This window comes from Coregonus clupeaformis, chromosome 37, assembly GCF_020615455.1.
Source record: "Coregonus clupeaformis isolate EN_2021a chromosome 37, ASM2061545v1, whole genome shotgun sequence".
NCBI lineage: Eukaryota > Metazoa > Chordata > Actinopteri > Salmoniformes > Salmonidae > Coregonus > Coregonus clupeaformis.
Window position 1 is genome coordinate 27,084,990 of NC_059228.1, and position 5,000 is coordinate 27,089,989.

At 50.3% G+C, this 5,000-nt stretch overlaps 1 long non-coding RNA gene across 2 annotated transcripts in view; it reads right to left on the bottom strand.

Annotated features, from left to right (window-relative positions):
- LOC121553705 overlaps positions 1 to 5,000 on the bottom strand; it is a 237,705-nt gene that overhangs the window by 149,408 nt on the left and 83,297 nt on the right. For both annotated transcript variants that reach the window (XR_005997564.1, XR_005997565.1), the window contains exon 3: positions 3,084 to 3,186. This is a non-coding gene — a long non-coding RNA (uncharacterized LOC121553705). The remainder of the gene's footprint in view (positions 1 to 3,083; positions 3,187 to 5,000) is intronic.

Below are 5,000 nucleotides of genomic sequence, written 5' to 3' on the forward strand. Positions count from 1 at the left end.
CACATATACACACAAACACACACATTCAAGTCCCCATTGTTACCCTGTATCATTAAGATTGTATCAGTTAATAATCCCACCAGTGTAATAAATTATAAACAGCTCGATGAGTGACATTCAGATAGTCACAGGCCCTCCCAGGTGAGAGGGTTGTTCAGGCATTATCACGGCCACCTCATCACTTTACACTGTGGGTCCTACCCTTCAGAAACACAGACCAAAGCCAATGACTCCAAAGTAGCAAAGCCAATAATCCTTAAAAACACAACTTTTTTTCAGGGAAAAAATTATTGAAATGAAACTTGTGTATTTGCCTGAAAGCAGTTAAGAAATGTTACGACAAATGTCTGAATGATAAAATCCAATGTCTTCTATATTTGACTGATTGGGGTGAACTTGTAGCTAATCATTAGTGTTGGAAATTACAGTCCGATCACTCTGGTTAACGTTGACTTAAAGATATCAGAATTGGGATAGTTTCCAATTCACTGCCTTACCTCGACAACCTTTAGTGGACCGACCAGAGAAGTTTCTGAGATTTAACACGACAGCATAGACGGAAAGAAATAGAAAACTCTACTTTCGACCGGGCCAAGTTTTAGAGGAGCTTTCTTCTGGCCAAGACCTCTGATGAATTACTTTCACTTTTAGCCCTTTCAGAGGCAAACGAAAAGAAGCTCAACATTGCAATTTAGGGAGCCTTATAAATCAATGGGTGACCACAAATAATTCCACATGGGGAGAATTTATATGTTTAATTACAGTCTGCAGGTGCTGGGCTTTCCTTTACTCATTACTGTAAGATATATGAACGAGGCGAGGCGGGATAACATGCACAGTGGCAGGACAAAAGGGAGGACAAAGCAATTAGCTGGCTGTTATTTAATGTGAACCTTTGTGAAGTCATTTCAGCTCCACCGTGGATTTCATACATTTCAAACCGGAGAAGAAGTCATTTAAAAAGACCAGTGTGGTGCTACAGTTGCAATTAGAATTCACAGAGAATTAAACGGCTAGCAATTGAAAAGAGGTGTTAAGCACTGTGTAATATTTGATTGTCCAACTTGTTTTTCCTAATGGATTTTCCAGAGAGATTGGGGCCAAATTTGCTGGGATCCTCTGAAATGGTATTGTACTGCAGATGCCTTTGGCCTCATAGAAGTATAGTAGATGTGCTTGGCTGTAGTCAGTGTTTGGCCATAGTGTGTGCTTATCCTTGCATGGCCTGTGAGTGTGTTTGGCTGTAGCTTATGTTTGGCCTGGACAAGGGTGTGTGTGTGTGTGTGTGTGTGTGTGAGACAGAGAGATGTGTGTGTAACCCAGCCCCTGGACACAGCACCTGTGTGTCCTGAGTGGTAGTACGTCACGCGCAGGTTGCCAGTCTGCCAAACACAGCCCCTGCCATCTTACCTCAGGGCTCTGGACCCAAAGTGGAACAGGGGCGTGCCAGGGGGAGTTGGCATGGGCGATGATAGTTATGGGGTCAGAGGGGGGTCAGTGGATCAAAGAGGGGGGTCTGCTGGGAGGGGATAACCAACAGGCAAAGGCTATACCAATGGTAAGCCAACTGCTAAGTAGCCAACAGACAGCCAAGTGAGCCAGTACAAACCCCATAGACTCATGGGTAAACAAATCCAGGCCCTATCTATACAGACACACACACTCATGTTCTGCCTCAGTCCAGTTAACCTCAGCCTGAGGATGTTTGGGCATAATCCTGCCAAGCCTTCCCTCCTCGGACAGCGTTTGGCCGCCATGCCAGGGCTGACCTCTTCATGCCCACCGTCTGGCCATTGGCGTGTTGGACTTGGCAGTCCCAGCCTTGGCCGGCTGTGTGTGTGTGTGTAAGTGTGCGCGGCCAGGTCGGTTATCTGGCTAGTCTCTGCCTGGCGCAGACTCTGAGCATGTCCTTTGACCTCTGGGTCGTGGGAACAGCTTGGCGATGCTGGGCCGTACACACACTACAGTCTGTAGCCGCAGGGCTGTTTGGCCAGGCAGCCGTGTTTAACAGGATGACATCAGTTACATTACTGTAACTCATCCTCTAAGTCCCCTAGCCAGCTACAGTAGCTACCTGTCTCTTTCAGGTGGTCCCTAGCCAGCTACAGTACCTGTCCTCCTTGCATTGTCTCCAAGTAGGCCTACCTGCCTTTCTCAGTTTGTCTCCTAGCCAGAAGGAAGGCCTACCTGCCTTTCTCAGTTTGTCTCCTAGCCAGAAGGAAGGCCTACCCCTTCCTTACATTTTTTACATAAAAAATAAATAAAAAATGTGTCATTTAGCAGACGCTCTTATCCAGAACGACTTACAGTAGTGAGTGCATACATTTTCATACTTTTTTATACTGTTCCCCCATGGGAAACAAACCCACAACCCTGGCGTTGCAAGCACCATGTTCTACCAATTGAACCACACTCCTTCCAGTCAGTCCCTTAGGCCTGCTACTACCTGTCCCTCTCAGTTTCCCAACTAGGTATCATATCCTTGTCTCCCACACAAACACTTGGTCCTTCTATACTGTATCCATATCTCTTTGCAAAGCATATAGAAAACCTACAGTGTATAGGCCAGGTGTGATCTACAGATTTTAACCTCCAGAGTTTGGAAGATTGTCTTTGAGTCCATGTAATTTGTAAACACCTGCCAGTGTGTGTACGTTCACACCAAAACTAATTTGGACTCAAGACAAAATAAAATCATAGATCCATTATTGTATCACAAATCAATTACCAGAGGGATGAGAGTAGGGAAGTTGAAATAGTGCATACGCACACATGCACACTCACACCCACATTTTAACCAAATTACAACTAACAGTCCAGTGTAAATATGAGTCCACTGCAGCCACCCACTACTCAGCCATAACACCCCAGTCCACTCCTGGCCATCCTAATTCAAGCTCTGATGGGCATTTTTCATCAAGGTAATGACTTTGTATAGGGCCTGCCCACCCTTTACCAGAGGCCTAATCGAATCATCTCCATTTTAGATCAGAGAGAGAGAGATGCCCTGATGGAAGCCAACAGACGATGAACGTCAGCGGGCACGACGGACGCTGGCACAGGGACTTGGCACGGCTCCCTACCTGCTTGAGACCAGCTGGTACTCCTCCAGTCAGCGGAGCTGCCCTCTCCCATCTCTTCTCCCAGTACTCCCAGTTCGAGTACTGTGGCCCAGTTCAGCCTACACTGGGGAGAGACACAGAGAAAGAGTTGGGGAGAAATGTATTCATAATTCTGCTTTAAAAAATCATGTAATGAGTTATATTTTAATATTCAACAATGTTCATTCTATGAGGGGGGATATCCTACAAAGACATTAGCATAGAGAAACAATGATGATGACATAAGGATATGTAAAGTATAGAATGTTGTGATGCTGTGTCCTCACCCTTGTTATGGTAAAGGTCAAAGTTTGTGGTAAAGCAGCGGTGTGGTGATTAAACATCATGGTAGTAGGAGGAGAGGAGGGATGGGAGGTAGAGAGGTAGTGAGGAGAGGAGGGATGGGAGGTAGAGCGGTAGGGAGGAGAGGAGGGATGGGAGGTAGAGCGGAAGGGAGGAGAGGAGGGATGGGAGGCAGAGAGGTAGGGAGGAGAGGAGGGATGGGAGGTAGAGCGGAAGGGAGGAGAGGAGGGATAGGAGGCAGAGAGGTAGGGAGGAGAGGAGGGATGGGAGGCAGAGAGGTAGGGAGGAGAGGAGGGATGGGAGGCAGAGAGGAAGGGAGGAGAGGAGGGATGGGAGGCAGAGAGGTAGGGAGGAGAGGAGGGATGGGAGGTAGAGAGGGAGAGAGGAGGGATGGGAGGTAGAGAGGGAGATAGAAGGGATGGGAGGCAGAGGGAGAGAGGAGGGATGAGAGGTAGAGAGGGGAGAGAGGAGAGATGGGAGGGATGGGAGGTAGAGAGGAGAGGAGAGGATGGAAGCGGTAGAGAGGGAGGAGAGGAGGGATGGGAGGTAGAGAGGGAGTGAGGAGAGGAGGGATGGGAGGTAGAGCGGTAGGAAGGAGAGGAGGGATGGGAGGTAGAGCGGAAGGGAGGAGAGGGAGGGATAGGAGGCAGAGAGGTAGGGAGGAGAGGGAGGGATGGGAGGCAGAGAGGTAGGGAGGAGAGGAGGGATGGGAGGCAGAGAGGAAGGGAGGAGAGGAGGGATGGGAGGCAGAGAGGTAGGGAGGAGAGGAGGGATGGGAGGTAGAGAGGGAGAGAGGAGGGATAGGAGGTAGAGAGGGAGATAGAAGGGATGGGAGGCAGAGGGAGAGAGGAGGGATGAGAGGTAGAGAGGGAGAGAGGAGAGATGGGAGGGATGGGAGGTAGAGAGGGAGAGGAGGGATGGGAGGTAGAGAGGGAGGAGAGGAGGGATGGGAGGTAGAGAGGTAGTGAGGAGAGGAGGGATGGGAGGTAGAGAGGTAGTGAGGAGAGGAGGGATGGGAGGTAGAGAGGTAGTGAGGAGAGGAGGGATGGGAGGTAGAGCGGTAGGGAGGAGAGGAGGGATGGGAGGTAGAGCGGAAGGGAGGAGAGGAGGGATAGGAGGCAGAGAGGTAGGGAGGAGAGGAGGGATGGGAGGCAGAGAGGTAGGGAGGAGAGGAGGGATGGGAGGCAGAGAGGAAGGGAGGAGAGGAGGGATGGGAGGCAGAGAGGTAGGGAGGAGAGGAGGGATGGGAGGTAGAGAGGGAGAGAGGAGGGATAGGAGGTAGAGAGGGAGATAGAAGGGATGGGAGGCAGAGGGAGAGAGGAGGGATGAGAGGTAGAGAGGGAGAGAGGAGAGATGGGAGGGATGGGAGGTAGAGAGGGAGAGGAGGGATGGGAGGTAGAGAGGGAGGAGAGGAGGGATGGGAGGTAGAGAGGGACATAGGAGGGATGGGAGGTAGAGAGGGAGAGAGGAGAGGAGGGATGGGAGGTAGAGAGGGAGATAGGAGGGATGGGAGGTAGAGAGGGAGATAGGAGGGATGGGAGGTAGAGAGGGAGGGAGGAGAGGAGGGATGGGAGGTAGAGAGGGTGGAGAGGAGGG